This window comes from Heptranchias perlo, unplaced genomic scaffold (assembly GCF_035084215.1).
Source record: "Heptranchias perlo isolate sHepPer1 unplaced genomic scaffold, sHepPer1.hap1 HAP1_SCAFFOLD_64, whole genome shotgun sequence".
Taxonomy (NCBI): Eukaryota; Metazoa; Chordata; class Chondrichthyes; order Hexanchiformes; family Hexanchidae; genus Heptranchias; species Heptranchias perlo.
Window position 1 is genome coordinate 2,031,441 of NW_027139666.1, and position 20,428 is coordinate 2,051,868.

Below are 20,428 nucleotides of genomic sequence, written 5' to 3' on the forward strand. Positions count from 1 at the left end.
TTTCTGCCACATGTCTCATCAATCTTTCAATATTCGGACACAGGAAACATTTGTTAAGATGACGCTGATCCCAATCGATAAACTGCTTCATTTCACACCAATAAACTCACAAACCAATCGGTATTATCGGCTTCACCAATTCAATCAGTTCGACTTAACTGTAGCTGTCAATATGAAATAAAGTATATGCAGCACTTCCCCGCATCAGTGGGTCGCTTTGATTGACCTCAACAAAATGCCTTCTGACTGTCCTTCTGTTATGTAACCTTCTGAGTCTGTGAAACTTGTCCTCCCCGGAGATCAATCTGGCCCTGATCATTCTGTGTATTACCTACTTTTTTGGACCAGGTGATCTCCACCCCAGCCAGAAACAGGTCCAGCTCTCGCTTGAAAGAATTCAGCGAATCGGCGTCCACTGCACGAGCCGGCATCCTGTTCCAGAGGTTCATTATTCTCCGGTAAAAGAATCACTTCCTGACATCTAACCTCGATCTGCTTTGTACAACTTAAAGTTGTGATCCCTGGTCCTCCCTAACCTATTTAGTTGGCACGAACTGTCTACTCGAGCACAATCTTTTCCCTTCATTATCCTATACACTTCGATCAAATCACCCATAAGTCGACGCTTCTCCATAGTGTAGAGTCCCAGCTCTTTTAACATATCTTGACAACTAAAATACTTCAAACTGGGAATAAATCTAGTGCCCCTTCTCTGCACCCTTTCCAAAGCCTCAATATCACTCACCATGTGAGGAGACCAAAACTGGACAAATTATTCAAACTGAGGCCTGACCAAGGTCTTGTCCAAGGACAAAATATCAGGTGTTGTTTTACAATCAATTGGAGTTCAATGTCGGAAAGTGTGAGGTTATCCACTTTGGAACTAAGAAAATATATCAGAGCATTTCTAAATGGCGAGAAAGTAGGAACTGTGGATGAGCAGAAAGATTTGGTGTCCAAGTACAGGAATCAATAAAAGCTCGTGGAGGTGGGGGGAATAATTTAAAAGGCTAATGGAATGTTGACCTTTATCTCAAGGGGACTGGAATACAAGGCGGTGGAAGTTATGTCACAGCTGTACAGAGCTCCAGCGAGACCACATCGGGAGTCTGCATTCAGTAATGGGCACCGAAACTCAGGAAGGATATATTGGCCTTGGAGGGGTTGCGGGGCCAATTCACTGGAATGATACCGTGGCTCAAAGGATTAAATGATGAGGTTGCATAAGTGATTTTATATTGCATTGAATATAGAATAATAAGTGGAGATCTAGTTGAGATGTTGAAGATGATTAATGGATGTAATAGGGTACATAGACATGCATTACTTCCTCAGGGCGGGGGATTCCAGAACAAGGGGGCATAACCATAAAATTAGAACTAGGCTGCTCAGAGTGAATGGAGGAAACACTCCATCACAAGAAAGGTCGTGGAAATCTGCAACTCTCTCTCCCGAACGCTGTTGACGATGGAGGTCAATTGAAACTTTCAGAGCTGAGATTTATAGAATTTTGTTAGGCAGGGGTATTCAGAGTTTTGGAACCAATGTAGGTCGATGGAGTTCAGACACAGATCAGCCAAGATGTAATTGAATGGCGGAACAGGCCCGTGCGGCTGAATGGCCCACTCTGGTTCCCATATCCTAAAAATAGACCCCAGATCCCTATTCTCTTTACCCATCACATCACGGTACTGCTCATATGTTCCGCGATGTGATAGGTAAAGAGAATAGGGAGCTGGTGTATAAATTGAGCTCAATGCTCTATTTAGAACCAGTCAGGAGCCCAATCCACCAACACATCAAGATCCAGCTGAAACAGTCGAGAATCGTCTACAGGCCTGACACTCGTACAAATCTGAGTATCATCTGCAAATGGTGCCCCCAACACCTACATCTAGATCATTAATAAAAATCGTAAAGAGCAATGGTCCTAACACCGATCCCTGCGGGACACCACTGGTGACCGGTCTCCAAACAGATCCAAATCCATCTATAACTATTTTCAGCCTATGGTCTTCCAGCTAGCTCTCAATCCAGAGTTACCGACCCACTTGCCAGTGGATCCAGTTTCTCCCTAATTGCTCTCCAAAAACGCCTTATTATTTTGAATACCTCTATTAGGTCTCCCCTTAAACTTCGCTGCTCGAAGGAGAACAATCCTAGATTCTTCAATCTCTCCACATAATTGAAGTCCCTCATCCCTGGTATCATCCGAGTAAACCTCCTCTGTACCCTCTCCAATACATTGACATCCTCCCTAAAGTGTGGTACCCAGAATTGTTCACAATACTCCAGCTGATGGCTTTCCAGTGATTTGTAAAAGTTCAACGTGACTTCCTTCTTTTTTTGTTCCATGTCCCTGTTTACAAAGCCAATTGGCACATTCGCTTTCAGAACCGCCTTATCAAATAGTTGTAAATGTGCACTCCCAGATCCCTCTGCTCTTGCACCCCATCAAAATAGTACCATTTCGATTCTACTGCTTTTACATGTGGTTCCCCCTAAAGTGAATCATTTCACACTTATCCGCATTAAATTGCAACTGCCAAGTGTCTTCCCATTTCGTCAGTCTGTCGATGTCCTCCTGAAGTCTGCTACTATCCTGATCACTATTTATGTTTCAAATTTTAAATAGAATTGTGAAAACATCCTCTTGGACTCGCCCCACCTTTAAACACAAGGACAGGCAAAACTTTCGTCACCTCGAGAAAAGCCTAATGCTCGGCACAAGATAGCATTCAATGGAAGAGCGCACGCTCCTTATCAATGGTTCCGAACCCAGTGATGGATTGCGGGCCCAGTGAGAGATTGTTCCATTTTGACAGATTGGGGAGGACATGGGACAATAGTTTAGACTACGCAGAGGTCGGAATCGGCTGAATGTTTGGCGGTTCATCTTTTCCCAGTGAGCCTCTGGAATGCGTTGCTGGCTGGTGTGGTGGGGGCTGACTCTCTGTCTGCCTTCTCCAGGGAGCTGGAACGGTTTTTGGCTGGGGCGGAGGTCACAACATATAAAGGGTAAGAGGATTTGGAGTTAACCTAGGTATAATCTAGCTGATCTCATGGGCAGGCTTCGATTACCTGAGGGGGTCGGGGGGTGGGTGGAATTTTCCAGTGTATTCTATCCCTTAAAGGCCCTGGATTTTTCTCAGGATCTTTGCCTCTCCCAGGAGATTCCATGGCTGCGGGCGGGGGGAGGGGGAGTAAGTGTCAGTAATGACGCTCCCGCCACCACCAGTGAGGGGCAGGCTTGATGGACCAGCTGGTCTTTTACTGCTCGTCATTTCCATTTGTTCGTCCACATCCCCCGCTCGTCAAGGTGCTTTCAATGAAGCGATCCTCACACAAACCCCCAACTGGGGCATGTCCTGCGTCTGTCTTTAGTGAAACGGGACTCAATGTCTTTGCGTCTCACGTTATTCTCCTCTGAAGCTCAGGGGCTCGAAATATTCTTGCATGCCTCTGCTACAATGTGCCTGAGAATTGCTAGTCCCGTCCAACCGTCCGCTACGTGGCGACGTGGCTGTTGTCCGCTTGGAGCACAAGAGGAGATGATTTTAAGCCCAGTGAATCATTGAGTGGTCCGAAGTCAGTAAGCACCTAGTTCGTCTACCCTTGGTTATAGCTCTATTGGATTCGGGGTTGTAGCTCAGTGGTACAGCACCTGCTTTGCGTGTATAAGTTTCTGGGTTCAATATCTAACACCTCCACCATTTATTTTCACCAGAATGTCCCACAGAAAGACGAATCGTGCTTTCAGAGTGAAGCGAGTTCCAACTTCTGAGACAAAAATTCAATTGTCCCGAAGAAGGACTTCATCTCACGGTCCCCTCAGCAGCTCAGCTCATAACGAGCCGCCGACTGACCAGAATTCAAAATGTAAAGTGTTTGGGCATAGAACCTGAGACCTCATACATGCGAAGCATGCGGTTTATCATCTGAGCGACATCACCAGATAATAACGACCTCTAACCAACTGTGAAAGGACTGAGTGCCTCACTTTCCGAAGGCCACCCGAGAATTTACTGTTCTGAAAAGCATTTCCTCCTTCAAGCATAGGAGATACCTGAGGTATGCGGACCTGATGCTAGTATTTTAAATCCAGACTTTATTTTATTAATTCAATTTTTAATTAATTGAAATTGAATTCCCCAGCTGCCGTGGTGGGATTTGAATTCTTGACTCTGGATTATTAATACAGGCCTCATGGATTACAAGTCCAGTAAACTACCGTACCCGCTGGATTACGAGTCCATTATGCTACCGTACCCGCTGGATGAACAGAAGAAACCAGGTCTCGTCACTCAGAGAAATGAGAAAGCGAGCGTTGAGAAGAAAGTCTGGGCAGAAATTGATAGCCAAGTTCCGCACCCATGAGGACGGCCTCAACCGGGATCTTGGGTTCATGTCACGCGACACGTTACCCCACCAGCGAACAAATGTTATCTGTTTTTAATATAATGGGTCATTTGCTGGCTCTCTCTGCCTTCCGGATGTTTCTGCCTCTCTCTGTGTTTTTTTTTCTGTTTTTTTTCCCTGTTTGTTTTTTTGTTGAATGTGTATTCGGGGGTTCTGCAGGTGACACCTCTCTGTCTGAACACGGTGATTGCCTTGGCAACGGGCAGTTGCAGGGGCAGTCTGTAAACACCATGTATTGTTCTATATGTATAAATGCGTAGGCTTCAAGGAGCTCTTGAAACATTTGCCTGAGGAAGGAGAAAATCTCCGAAAGCTTGTGAATTTAAAATAAAATTGCTGGACTATAACTTGGTGTTGTAAAATTGTTTACAATATTCATTTGTGGCACAGCTCAGCTCAATTCAACATCAATGTGTGTAAAGGGACAAGTGTCTCTTGACTGTACTGACTCTATGTGTGTGTGTCTCATTGTCACTGGTCCTACATTGTAAACAAGGGATCCCCCTCGCAGCCAATCTCCCCCTGTATCTCCTGGTCCAATATCATTAGCCAGGCACGGCCCTCACAGCCCTACTCCCCCTCCCCCTGTGCCCCACGTGTCTCCTGGTCCAGTAACGTAACCCCGTAACCCAGGGACCAACCCACACAGCCTATTCCCCCGTCCCCCTGAGCCCGTGTGACTTGGGCTCTCCTGGTCCAATAACGTAACCCAGGGACCACTGACACAGTCTCTTTCACCCGCCCCTTGTGCCGCGTGTGTCTCAGGCTCTCCTGATCCAATAACTTAACCAGTCGACCACACTCTCACAGTCTATCTCACCTCCCCCCTCCTTGTGCCCCATGTGACTCACGGTCTCCTGGTCCCATAACGTAAACTTGTTGTCTGTATATCTATGTGTCTGTCTATCTCGGCCCCTCTGTTTCTCCATTTATGTACAGTGCACCCAATCTGATCAGACCCAGAACAGTGACTGTGATTGCCAGGTTTGCCCATTTTGCTGTAGGTGCAGGGCGGCCATTTAGTTGTAGTTCAGTTGAGCTCTTTAGTGCCGCCTTTTTGAACAATAATTCATGTGTCGTCTTCAGAACAAGTCCTATCTCAATAGGTCAGGTTATCAATAAAATAAAATATCAGAATCTGATTGCAGATCATATCCGGGCTCGGTGCTGCAAATATAAAATTTACTTTCCGTCCAATTGGGAAGTGTAGGGGATAAAATATTAATTGGGATTTAGTTTTAATTTTTGAAACCCTTCAGCTCTTTCTATAATTTTAAAAAATTAACAATTAGAATCAGTGGATATTTCGCCGCGTTCTTCAGCTCCTCTCTGAATTTAGTCTGGGTCAGGACATAAATACACGTGTTTGTGCAGGAACTGAGAAGCTGCAGCATTCCTCCTGTGGATTCTGTGATATAAAGCGGCTCATTGGGGGAGTTAGAATAAATGTTTGTAATTCGCTGATAGATGGTTAATACAACCTGCGTCACCCATAACAATATAAAGCTGCCCGAAATACTGAAGAGTAAAATTATGGATTTCTTTCGGTTCTCCATCTCTGGATCCTTGTGATTCTCTCCATTGCTGCGGACCCTGAGTCCCCTGCGGACTTGTGCGGACACTAAAATACGTCTGACCGTCAGAACATTGGGCAGCAAAATCAAACAGAACGGGAGACAAGGGGTTAAAATGCGGTGAAACATGTCATATGCGGCCCATGCGGGGGAAGTATAGAAGACCTGTTTAGTCACACAAAACCAGTGAACGTTATCAATTATATACCCGGGTTTAAGTGTAAAGTACCAGGGGAGACTCTCCAAACAGCCCAGCACACTCACTGTTCCCAGAACCACAGTCGCCGTTTTCTCGGTGCAATATTTTGTTTCCAGCTTCTCACAACAAATGGCCACAAATCGATCAAAGGTGAAAGCGACAGTGAGCCAGACAGAAATCACCGTGGTGGCAAAAATCAGGAAGGTAACGATACGATACACGGGAGTAATGTCCAGGAACGAAACCGGGAAATAAATCTCACGAATGCACCTCAATATGACATCAGTGATAACGACCAGGAGATCGGCCGCTGCCATTCCCAGCAGGTAGCGGGTGATACATTTGGTGAGTCCGCACTTTCCTCGGGACAGGATCACAATCGCCATCAAGTTAACTGTAGGAAAGAGAAACGGAAGCAGAGAAATTACTGATCAGACCTGGAGCCAAAGCAGCAATTTGACAGGATCTGGGGTGAAATTTCCAGCTTTGTTGCTGCATCAAACGGTGGAAACTGATTCATTGACCTGGGCAGCGTTATCGGACAGAGAAATGTTAAAAAAAAGACAATTATCAATAATGAATTGGGAAATTGATATAGAAAGTGAATAAAGGGAGCACCGGATCCACTGGAAGGGTTGAGTGAGGGCGCAGTGCCGGTGGGGAAGGGAGAAGGGGGTTTTCCGCACCGGCAATCCAATGGGTTAAATCCGGATTTGAGCTCCAGATGGACGGGAAAGAGCGAGAATGTCGGGAAGGTCGTAGAAGGGGAGGTGCAGCTGGAGACCGAGCCAGTGAGTCAGGTTGGGAGGGAAACAAAGAAAAGGACATGAAGGAGATGAAGGGGAGTCAGGAGCAGATGGTTTGCGGAAGCGGATAAACTGAAGCAACGGATGAGGAGCAGAGGATTCAATGCAACGGGAGCAGAGGCTGGGAATCACAGGGCGAGACTGCAGGATGGTGTTCGATGAAATCTAATCTATAGGTCCCAGTAACACAACTCAATTAATAAATTTAACAGTTCCTTTCTATGCATTTTTTTCTGGTCGTTGGGTATAAAATGTTTTCAATAAATTTAGTTTGCACATTCAATTAAAATTAAATTAAAATGTATTAATAGAATTTTCCTCATTCTTTATTGATTTAAACTGTCACATAGCTTTTGGAATACAATCCCCTAATAAATCAATGTGATCAAAAAAAGACAACGTATTTTCTTCAAATATATTTAAATTATGTTTATTTATTTAGTCAGTAAATAAGTAAAAGGAACATTCACATAAACAGACTGAGGACCTGATAGCAATAAAAACACGTGGCGCGAGTACAATAAAACTCTCACTATCTGAGAACACCTTCAATTCACATTTCCTCTTCATAATTGTTCTGGAAGTTTCAGCAGCTCATTCCGAAGAATTGTTCATCTCGCTGCTGCTCCCGATCTCTCTGTCTCTCTCTCGCTCTCTCTCTCTGTCTCTAGTTTTCTACTCTCCCTTTCCTTCTCCCGTCTCCCTCTGGTTTTCCTTCTCAATCGCGTACTCTATCGCTCGGCTCCATCTCTCCGCGCTCTCTCGTCTCTCTTTCTAAATGCTCCTTTTCACACCCGAGTAAATCCTAACATCCAGCGCCTGCTTTCTCTTCACCAGCCCCGTGTTCCAAAGATCCTATTCTTAATGTCAGTTTGTTATATGTTAAAGGCTCTGTGAATAGTTGTAAACAATTTTACAACACCAAGTTATAGTCCAGCAATTTTATTTTAAATTCACAAGCTTTCGGAGATTTTCTCCTTCCTCAGGCAAATGTTTTCTGTGAATAGTTTAATGTTCCAACAGATCATCCAGGTCTCCATCTGTTCATCTGCACTGTTCACTTCATCTACAATGCATGGAATAAACAGAATCGAATGCCTCTTCCAGACACACTTCACAATAATTAAAATTCCTTCTCTTGTAATTATATAGTACAGCGTTATAGATGGCGGCATTGTACAATCAAAAAAAACGGCAACATCACCCCTGCTACTTATAATCTACATCGAAATAGAAGGGCTCCTGCTTCGAAAAGGTAAAGTGCAAACTGATAAAACATAACTCCTAAACATTGCATTTTACAGTGAATTCGTCCACAGTGAATCAGAGAATAAGATGTGAAAGAATCATCAGCAAACTCAGTTCAGTAGCCAGAATTCTGAAGCGGCGTCAGATACACACACAATGAAATAATATTTCATAACAGTGATAACCAATAAATACATTGAAATCACAGTTAAACTGGACCATGTTATTCAAGAGGGAGGACAGTGCGCTGCCTCCTTGTAACACTGAGACCGTGAGCTTTCATATTATTAATCACTGAAAACACTATGATGAAAAAATATTCCAGGACAGCTTAGTTGCACAACATGAAACTGTTAACAGCTCTGAGACCAACTCTTAGCACGGACACCTGATTCGAATATATTCAGTACAGAGAATAATTTAGTAACAATGCCAGTGTTGGATATACAAGGTACATTATAGTTATAATGCAGCTGCTACAAGTCTGAAAGAGCAGAGAATTAGGACATTCCATCAACTGATAGAACAGAACAGGCGGCTGTGTAAAACATGATGGGAGAAAAAAAGTGCCCCGTACAGCAGAACAGAACACCGATTTACACCATTAACAGCTGAGACAACGGCTTACCCGAAACTCCGACGGCTGCAAGAACAGGATAATAAATGTTTTCTATCAGATAGATTACTGGATATCCCATTTCTGTGAGAAGAAGTGATTTCTGTTGATCTGAAAACCGCAACTCCGGTTGGCACTCTGAGCTGATACATTGCAAGGAACTCTGATTTATACAGGGAGTAAATCTCCACTGACACGGTTATACCCCTGACCATTGATATTAGTTACAGTCACCTGAACAAACACTTTTCATCAGCAGCTTTGTCTTCATTGTAAATGATGACGTGGATATATCACAAACATCTCCAAGTTCAGAACCTTGTCTTAATGAGACCTCTCTTCGGAATAAAGTTAAAAGCTGTGCTCAGAAAGGACTGGTCCAACAACAATGAACGGCTATATTTCTGTTTTTTATATAATTGTATTGACCATGTTCACTCCTGCCGATTCATTTATAAATATTACCGATTTCACCGCGTGTACTCTGAATCCAGGAACACAAGCAGACTCGTTTCACTCTGTTCCTGCAGCTTCCCGGTTAAATTATGAACTTTGAGTCTCTGACACGTGGACAGTTAAAGACGACGTTCAGGGCTGCAGCCGAGAAATGACTGTGTGATATGAGGGGACGGACATTGAACGAGCTTCATTGCTATTCCTCTCTCCGTTATTTTACTGCAGATGTTTACCCGTTTATTATCCATTGGTTGACGGCTCCAGTAAAATTGCTCCCTTGTAACCCCGAGCTGAGCTCATGACCCGATTCGACCTCTATCACAATGGCCCCGAGCTTCCCTCGCTCGCCTCCATTCCTTCCTCAGCCTATTGCCATTGAAACCCTGATCAATGCCTCGTCCCCTCTCGGCTCCATTCCTCCGTTCACTCCTGGCCGACCTTCCAAACAGCATCAGGTCCTGCTCGGCTTCACTGACACTCACTGACACCAAGTTCCTGATCGCTTCACATTTAAAGTTTTCATCCCGCGGTTTTAATCCCTTCCTGGCCCAACTCTCCCCATCTCCGCCCGCTCCTCCACACCTGCAGGAAACACACCCGTGAACTCCTCATTCATCGATGATTGGCCTCTTTTGGCGGGAATGCGCTCGCTTGATCAACTCACCTCTCTGATCAAAACCAGGAGAAGCGTTTCTTCCCACCCTATCACCGTTATATCCGATGTCTCCAAAGGTTCAATCCTTGGTTTCCTCTTCCTCATCTCCATGCTGCCCTTTGGTGATATTGTGTGCAGATATGGATCAACTTTCAGATGCACGCTGACAAAATCACCGCCTCTCTTGACCCTTCCAATATATTTGTCTTGTCAAAGCAACATTCTGTTTTAGATGAGTGACAATTTCATCCAGTTAAAAATTGGGACGTCATGATCTTTGACCCCACAATCTCGGCCACCGATTCCATCTCCACAACTGGATTCCATCTCCACCCCTCTCATTTTGGTTGGTGAGTCCCTCAACAATCATTCAAGTCCTTACTGACCGACAGTGGCTTCCAGCCTCCAGAGCCTGTTGTATATTTTACTTTTTCTTACACGTAAATCCACCAGGACCTCACCCCTTGCTATCCCTGCAGCCTCCTCCAAACCTGCAGCCACTGCAGCCCAGGCCAAACATTCCGCTCCTCCACCTCTGGCCGCTTGTGCAACATTAGTCCATTTGCTGTCCTTCTCACAGCCGTGCCTTCAGCCATATCCTCGCTCCAGAATGTCCTCCCTTTGCCCCTCCATCTCCCTCTACGCCTTTCAGGCCTCAGTCGTGGCTCAATGGTTGTCGTCTTGCTTCTGAGTTAGAAGGTTGTGAGTTCAATTCTCACACCAGCGATTTGAGCACATAATCCAGGCTGACACTGCAGTGCAGTACTGAGGGAACACTGTGCTGTCGGAGAGACTGGCTTTTGTAAGGTACGTTGAACCGAGGGTCCATCTGCCTTCTCAAGTAGATGTAAAAGACCCAAGGACAATATTCGAGAAGAGCAGGGGCTTTCTCCCCAGTGTCTTGGGCAATATTTAGCCCACAACCAACATTACCAAAACCGATCTCCTGGTCACTAATCTCATTCCAGTTTGTGGGAATTTGCTTGCGTTCTTCCTCGATTACCAAAGTGAATCCACTTCAAAATGCACTTCATTGATTGTGAAGCGTTTTGGGACCTCCTGGGGTCCTGAAAGGCGCTTTACAGAGGCAAGTTCATTCCTTCTTTCAGACATTCTATGAACGCCATCTTTCGCTTTATGGTTTGGTCATCCCTCCAATTATCTCCTTCTGTGGCCGGGGTTCCATGCTTGTCTGATTATACCTCAGTTACTCGCCTTACCATATTTATCAATGTTGTATCCGCTGTATAAATACAAGTAGTTATTGTTATATTTTACCATTCTTTACTCTTTTCATCCCACCATTGGTGGCCATTCCTTCAGACATTTCAACTCTACTCTCTTTAAACCAAACCTATCCCCTCAGTCTCTCCATTTACTGATCCTCCTTTTACACCCTCCCTATACCCACTATTTGTCCAAGGTTTTCGCCAGTCCTCTTGATATCTTTTTAATGTTTTAGTGCCCGTTGTTACCAGCTGCTCATTGCAACCCCTTGGGAATGTTTATTACATTAAAGTCGGTAAGTGAATGCGAGTCTTTGTTGACGTTCATTGGAATGTGTTCATTGTTTGTCCATTGGATGAGCAAAAGTAATTTCTGGGCTCAATATACTTGTACCGGAAAGTGATTTATGTAATAGACGGAATTGTTAAGATAAATCAACATTGGTAACTACTCGTGGACACTGTTTTGTTCGAAGAACATAACTCGGCTTAACTACAGCCATCGCATTGAAATAGACCGCATTCTGGAGCGTGGATATGGGTGAAGGCACGGCTGTGAAAAGTGAGGCAAATGGACAGCGGAGCCTGCCTTTACGGAATTATCTATCGAAGAAGAAACCAGCTACAGTGACTAGGATGAAGGTCTATTCGTTATTTGCCTTTTTTCGCTTTGTTTACATCCCGTTTTACTGCTTTCTCGGGCTGCTGACAAGAGCACAATGAGCAGTTTGGACGCCCCATTACAGAAACAACATTAAACCCATAGAAAGCACAATATAGATTCTCTGCAATGAGGCCAGGGAAGGAAAACTGTATGGCGAAAGATTTGAAATACCGGGATTATTTCCACTGAAATAGAGTCGAGAAGGCTTAGATTTTAAATCATGAAGGTTTCTTTATTCATTCATGGAGGTAGGCGTCGCTGGCAAGGCCAGCATTTATTGCCCATCCCTAATTGACATTGAGAAGATGGTGATGAGCCATCTTCATGAACCGCTGCAGTCCGTGCGGTGAAGGTTCTCCCACATCGTTGTTAGGAAGGGAGTTCCAGGATTTTGACACTGCGACGTTGAAGAAACGGCGATATATTTCCAAGTCGGGATGGTTTGTGACTTGGAGGGGGCCGTGCAGGTGGTGTTGTTCCTATGCGCCTCCTCTCCTTGTCCTTCGAGGTAGTAGAGATTGTGGGTTTGGGTGGCGTTTTTGAAGAAGCCTTGGCGAGTTGCTGCAGTGCATCTTCTAGATGGTACGCACTGCAGCCACAGTGCACCAGTGTTGGAGGGAGTGAATGTTTAGGGTGTTGGATGGGATGCCAATCAAGCTTGCTGCTTTGTTCTGGATGATGTTGAGCTTCTTGAGTGTTCTTGGAGCTGCTCTCATCCAGGCAAGTGGAGAGTATTCCATCACACTTCTGACATGTGCCTTGTAGATGTTCGAAAGTCTTTGGTGAGTCAGGAGGTGAGTCACTCGTCGCAGAATACCCAGCCTCCGACCTGCTCTTATAGCCACTGTACTTATGTGGCTGGTCCAGTTATGTTTCTGGATATTGGTGACCCCCAGGATGTTGATGGTCAAGTGGAGGTTATTAGACTCTCTCTTGTTGACAGGCACTTGTCTGACGTGAATGTTATTTGCATCATTTCAGCCCAAGCCTGGATGTTGTCCAAGTCTTGCTGCTTGCAGGCACGGACTACTTCATTATATGTGGTGCTGCGAATGGAACTGAACAGTGTACAATCATCAGCGAACATCCCCACTTCTGACCATACGATGGACGGGAAAGTCATTGATGAAGCAGCTGAAGATCGTTGGGTCTAGGACACTGCCCTGAGGAATGCCTGCCGCAATGTCCTGGGGCTGAGATGATTGGCCTCCAAAAACCACTGCCATCTTCCTTTGAGCTAGGTATGACTCCAGCAACTGGAGATGTTTCCCCCGATTCTCATTGCCGCAAATTTCACTCGGGCTCCTTGATGCTACACTTGGTCAAATGCTGCCTTGATGTAAAGTGCAGTCACTCTCACCTCACCTCTGGAAATCATCTCTTTTGTCCATGTTTGGACCAAGACTGTAATGAGGTCTGGAGCCGACTGGTCCTGGCAGAACCCAAACTGAGCGTCAGTGAGAAGGATATTGGTGAGTAAGTGCCGCTTGATAGCACTGTCGACGACACCTTCCATCACCTTGCTGATGATTGGGAGTGGACTCATAGGGCGGTAATAGGCTGGATTTGATTTGTCCTGCTTTTTGTGGACAGGGCATACCTGGGCAATTTTCCACATTGTCGGGTAGATGCCAGTGTTGTAGCTGTACTGGAACAGTTTGGCTGGAGGCGCAGCTAGTTCTGGAGCACAAGTCTTCAGCACTACAGCTGGTATGTTTTCGGGTCCCATAGACTTTGCTGTATCCAGTGCACTGAGCCGTTTCTTGATAACACGTGGAGTGAATCGAATTGACTAAGGCTGGCTTCTGTCATGGTGGAGATCTCCGGAGGAGGCCAAGATGGATCATCCACTCGGCACTTCTGTCTGAAGATGGTTGCAAACGCTTCAGCCTTGTCTTTTGCACTCATTTGCTGGACTCCCCCATCATTGAGGATGGGATGCTCACGAAGGCTTCTCTTCCCGTTCGTTGGTTAATTGTCCACCACCATTCATGACTGGATGTGGCAGGACTGCACAGCTTTGATCTGATCCGTTTTTTTGTGGGTTCGATTAGCTCTGTCTATAACATGTTGCTACTGCTCTTTAGAATGCATGTCGTCCTGCGTTGTACCTTCACCAGGGTGGCACCTCATTTTTTCCAATTCATCGACTGGGGACCAAGTTTGTGATTCAGGACCGGGCTGTGCAGAAAAAAACAATTCATCCACCAAAAGTGTCGTTTAAATGACATTTGAAGTGAACGAAATACCAGGAGGGAGATAGCATATCTCCCCGAGGTTACATTTCTCAAGATGGCGATGTAGAAGCACAAAATCTCTCTTGATAATATAGAAATTGGTGAAATGCTTAAGAACATCGCGTTGTTCGGCACTGGCCCTGTTGTTGAGGGGTTGGTGACGGCGCATTATGCCCGGGTGACATACAAATGTTCTAAACCTTCACCATTGTTCAATGCTGGAGTCCTCATCTACGGTTTGGAAGTTGTCTCGCTGGCCCTGAAATGAACAGTGCAATTGGTCAGGCATTCAATCGATCGGCTTAAAATTTGGTGACAGTTCGGCGAAATTCTATCGTCAGATGAATGGCAGCACAAGGGCAAAATTCCAAAATGTTTTTTTTTCCCCAGTGGGCGATCGTTAACGGGAAATATTGCGCCACTCTAAATGATTTTGACTGCCTGCTAACTGTTATATTTTCAGATGAAGTTATCAGCTCAAGTTAATGCTGTTTGTTTGAAAACAAGGAGAGATTCGCGAGCTTCAGTAGAGAAATCGGAGATGCTGGAAATACATAGCGGGCGGAACTTCCGACTTCGGCGGTGGCTGAAATCGGGTGAGAAGGGATTAGCCCAATGACATCGATGGAGAGGAAAATCGGGAGGGGTGTATAATGGGCGGCCGAATCCATATCCTGCGTTTTCCGCCTCTGCAAAATCAAAAAATCCAGTCGTATTTACCGATTAGGCACAGCAAAGAAAAAGGGCAAATTGACATTCCAGGCGGGATAAAAAGATGGCTGGTGCAAGACATGCAAACCGGACACTTGGTCAGTGGGGAAATAGAATATTGTCTTGTATACATAATAATGTTCTGCGTGTTCCACACTGAAACCTAAAGCTAATCCGTCACTGCTGTATACTGTCGAAATAGTAGTATGTTTACACAAGTACAGCCACAACCCTCATGATTAATCTCTGTTTTCTCGCTTCATTTACTATGGGGGAGCAACCATAAAGCGCACAGTTCCAAGATTCGTGTTCTACTGGGAATTAATCGTTCAGCCCGCTGAGGCAAACTCAGATCCGTTGAGATATGGTTGAAAATAGATTTGGTATGATACATAGTAACTTACAGGACAAGATAATTGTGATGTTAAAAAGCACAATAAGATCCTGAGAGAATGCGACAAAATATTTCGATACATCTTTCCAGGAGGAGCAAAGAGCGCGAAGAAAGGCAACATCAAAGGCATGAAATAAACCGCCAGTGCCATTTGTCACTTACACCGTCTTTCTTTGGCTGTGTTTGTAGATTAAGGACAGCGTCTAAATGAAACAAAACATGGATAATAATGCACTTCCTTTTATCACTAAAAACCTTTTCCTCTTTTATTAAAGAGTTTTCTTTCTCTTGTTGGTCTCTCCTGCAGAGGAAGTTTTATGAAATCACCATATGAATGGGATAAAATCTCCGCCGCCAAGAATGGGGAGTAGCTGGTCCTTGGCAATCAGCAATGGATCTTTCACTGTCCACTAGGAAGTGAATGGGCCTCCTACTCTAGGCTTCCCTTCCCATTTGCTCCCTTCTTCCAGGAAATGAATGGGATGACCAAGGTATCCATAAGGAAGAGGAGTATACGTGAGACTTGATATTTTTAGTAATATCACAAAGGTAGCGGTAATGTGCCAAGTGCTGAGTTGCTGTATGGTCACAATGATTGCTTAACTGTATCACCGTTTACTTTTGAATATTAATATATATTCATCCATGATGATAGTTTTATGATAGAAAGAAAGAACTTGCATTGATATCGCGACTTTCACAACCCCAAGGCGTCCCAAAGCACTTTACAACCAATGAAGTACTTTTGTAGCGGAGTCGCTGTTGTAGTGTAAGGAGATGCATAAGAAAATTTGCGCACAGCAAGATCCCAAAGCCAGCAATGAGACAAACGCCCAGCTAATCTGTTTTACTGTTGTTGGTTGCGGAATAAACATTGCCCAGGACACTGGGACAGCTCCCCTGTTTTTCTATGAATGGTGCCAATGGGATCCTTTACATTATCAGGAGCACAGGGGATAAGTTTGAATGACACTTCTGGAGGTCGGAATTTCCCACAATGCAGTTGTCCCTCAGGAAGAGGCTACCCTGACTAAATCAGAACCAATCTTGGTTCTAAATCAGGAAGTCGTGGGTTTTAACTCCAGTCCAGAAACTGGAGCACAACATTTCGGGACTCTTCAGTGGACAGAATGCTGCACTGTTGGAAATGCTATATTCAGGATGAGACATTAAACTGTGGCCGAGTGTGACCTCTCAATTGGACGTAAAGGATTTCAAGGTACTATTTGAAAAAGGCAATAGAGTTTATCCGAGATGCTGGCCGACATTTATTGCTAAAACTGAATGTTTGGTTCCTTATTTATTTTTTGTTTGTAAGACATTGCTTTGTGCAAATTAGCTTTTGCGTATTTGGGTGATGTGTCTGTGTAACAGAGCGTGTGCATTTTTTTTGGATGTGTGTCTGTGTGATTGTGTGTGCGTATGTCTATGTGTGTGTCGACGTGTGTAGGTGTTTATGTGTATGAGTGCTTCTATGTGTGTGTCTGCGTGTTATTGTGTGTGCTTGTATGAGAATGTGAGAGTGTTGGTGCGTGTGTGTCTGTGTGAGAGAGCATTTGAGTCCGAGAATATATGTGTGTGTGTGTTTGTGTGAGAGCGCTTGTGTGTGTGTGTGTCTGTGTGTGAGTAGGAGAGAGCGTTTTTTGTGTGTATGAGTGCTTGTGTTATGGTGCATGTGCTTTATTGTGAATGTGTGAATGTGTGTGAGAGTATTTGATTGTGTGAATAATTGTCTCTGTGTTCTTGTGCGTATTTTTGTCTGTGTGTATGAGACAGAATTTGAGTGTGTGAGTGTTTGACCGTGAATGTGTGTTTGTGTATATGTGTGTCTGTGGGTGTTTTGCTGCGTCTATGTCTATGTGTCTGTTTGTCTGTGTGTCTTTGTATACTTGTGTATCCCTGTGTGTGTGTGTGTGTGTGTGTGTGTGTGTGTATGTGTGCGTGTATGTATGTATGTGTGTATTTGTGCATTTGTGTATTTGTGTCTGCCTATGTAAGTATTTCAGTAGATTGGTATTGAATGGGAAAGGGAACAGGTTGGGGGTTTTACCGGTCTATGGTAAGATACCGCTTTAAAACTAAAGTTATTGCATAGACACAGAACAGGGAGAATCTCTCGCCCCCGCCACCTTTTTTATGAAGGCATCGACGCTTCACTTGAAATTGAAAACCTGCCTGAGCAAGTCCTCGATCTGGAAAGTTAGGCAGTGTAACAAGTTCGGGGGATTGGATCTATGGCTGCAAGTACAGGACAATCAAATCAGTGTTGAATGATAACTATGTAATGTAACTATAAAACATGACAATTGTCACATAGAATGGTTGGAAAAGGCCTATAAAATGTGGATGATGGAACAGATACTTTGGAATTCGATTAAGGACTGAGCAACCCTGAAAATCCCGAGCTTGAAACTTTAACGTGTTTAGTTCGGATTCTCCGGTTAAAACCTCACAAGGTTTTGCCGTAAATGCTGTTGTTAAGAGGATGTTTAATTATTGTTAATAGTAATTATTGAATGCTGAATAAATCTGTAGCACCGAACATTGAATGCTACGGACTCTATTATTTTGAGGAGCAGATGATCAGTAAGAAAACCCCTCGTCTAACAGTTTGCGTCTGGATGTTATTTCAGTTGGGTTTGTGGTCCAATTTAGCAAAATAATGAATGATAAAATTGACAATTCAACTGCTGATATTCTCACCTCATTTCTCCGCTGCTTCCCCACTTCCCTGAGAGGAAAGACGAACTGTTAGAAATTTGGACCTCATTACTGGCTTACAAAATAGGAACACGAGAAAAGTCAAGGAGCAAAAATGGTCTTCGGGCCATGGAAACGATTCCCTCCAGTACCATAACTGTCCCGTCACAACATTCAACTGTATTATGAACACACCCAAACAGTATAATTTTAAGCTAAGCCGCCGGGCGGGTTCGGATAGGATGCCTGGTTTACTCGCCACCCGATATTACACTCCATTGACCATTGTAGGCGGTGAGGTTTGGGAGGGAATTCCGGCCGCCAGTGGTGGTTCGAAGGAAGTGGGGGGGGGGGGGGGGGCGGGGTGCACAAGATGCAACTGTTAGGAGCGCAGAGACCTTAAGTTTAACTTTATGGAGGGAGGAAGAGGGGAGGTTGGCCAGGGGAGCATTGAAATAGTTGATTCCGGAGATAACAAAAGCACGGACCAGGTTTTTAACAGTAGATGCGCGGAGGTAGGGGATAAGACAGGCAATATTACGGAGATGGAAATAGGCAGTCATTGTATGGAGCTGCCATGGGGTGAGATGCTCAGCTCAGCGTCAAAGACCGCGGCATGGTTGCTTGCAAACCAGCGAGAGACAGAGGCGAGGGAAGGGATGGAATCGGTTTATAGGGAACGAAGTTAGTGCAGTGGTCCAAGGACAATGGCTCATCCAAACAAGAAGTTTGACAACACAGAGGTAATGGAGCGGTTGAGAGAGGTGGTTGTGAGGTAGAGCTGTTTTTCGCCAGCATATTTGTAGAATCTGACGCAGTTGTTTTGGATGATGTCATCGAGGGGCAGCATGCAGATGAGAAATAGGAGGTGACGAAGGATATATGCTTGGGGTGTCCAGACGTAATGGTGCAGGGGCATGAAGAGCAGTCATTGCAGGCTCTTCTCCGGTCAACGACTGAATTGATTAGAGTGGAACCAGACGAGGGCAGTCCCGCCCAGCTGGACAGCGGAAGAGAGGCGTTGGAAAAGGGTGTTGTGGTCAATCGTGTCAAAGGCTGCAGAGAGGTCGAGGAGGATGAGGAACGATCAGTGCATCACCGTCACAGTCAGGTTGAATGTTATTTGTGACATGTTTTATGGCCGTTTCAATCCTGTGTCAGGAGTGGAAACCAGATTGGAAAGGTTCAAATATTGAGTTGCAGGCAAGATGGGCCCGCATTAGGGAGGCAACAACACGTTTAAGGATTTCGGAGAGGAAAGAAAGGTTGGAAATTGGGCGGTAGTTTGCAAGGGTAGTGGGGTCAAGGGTGAGCATTGAGGAGGGGTGATGTCGGCAGATTTGAAAGGGAGGAGACAAAATCTGAGGAAAGTGAAACGTTTACAGTATCATCTGGCATAGAGGCCAGGAAGGAAAGTTGGGTGGTCAGCAGTTTATTGGGAATTGGGTCGAGAGATCAGGAGTGGGTCTGATGGAAAAGAGGAGCTCAGAAAGGGGACAAGAGGAGAGAGCAGACAATAGATGAAGATGAAAGTTCAGTGCTATAGCAGGTGGAGCTTTGGGGGCAGTTTGGCTTGTTGGACAAGGGGAAGGAGAGACTCGACAGAAGCAGCTGAACGGATGGTCTCAGTCTTGCAGACAAGGTACTCCTCGAGCTCCACTCACTTGTTGTTGGTGTTGAGAGTGTTGGGGGTGGAGAAGAGGGGTTTAAGGAGATAGAAAATCCATAAGCCCCTCTCACTTGTTGTTGGGTGTGAAAGTGGAGGGGGCAGAAGAGAATGGTTCAAGGAGACAGAAAGTCCATGAGCTCCTCTCACTTGTTGATGATGAGAGTGGAGGGGGCAGAGGAGAGGGGTTTAAGGAAACAGGAAGTCCATGAGCCCCTCTTACTTCTTGTTGATGATGAGAGTGGAGGGGACAGAGGAGAGGGGTTTAAGGAAACAGGAAGTCCATGAGTCCCTCTCACTTCTTGTTGATGATGAGAGTGGAGGGGACAGAGGAGAGGGGTTTAAGGAAGCAGGAAGTCCATGAGCCCCTCTCACTTCTAGTTGGTGGTGAGAGTGGAGGGGGCAGGGGAGAGGGGTTTAAGGAGACAGGAAGTCCATGAGCCCCTCTTACTTCTTGTTGGTGGTGAGAGTGAAGGGGGCAGAGGAGAAGGGTTTAAGGAGACAGGAAGTCCATGAGCCCCTCTTACTTCTTGTTGGTGGTGAGAGTGAAGGGGGCAGAGGAGAAGGGTTTGAGGAGACAGGAAGTCCATTAGCCCCTCTTACTTCTTGTTGGTGGTGAGAGTGAAGGGGGCAGAGGAGAAGTGTTTAAGGAGACAGGAAGTCCATGAGCCCCTCTCCCTTGTAATTGGTGGTGAGAGTAGAGGGAGAAAGAGAGTCGGGTTTAAGGAGACAGGAAGTCCATGAGTCCCTCACGCTTGTTGTTGGCGGTGAGAGTGCAGAGGGCAGGGGAGAGGAGTTTAAGGAGACAGGAAGTCCAGGAGTCCCTCAAATTGTTGCTGGTGAGAATGGAGGTGACA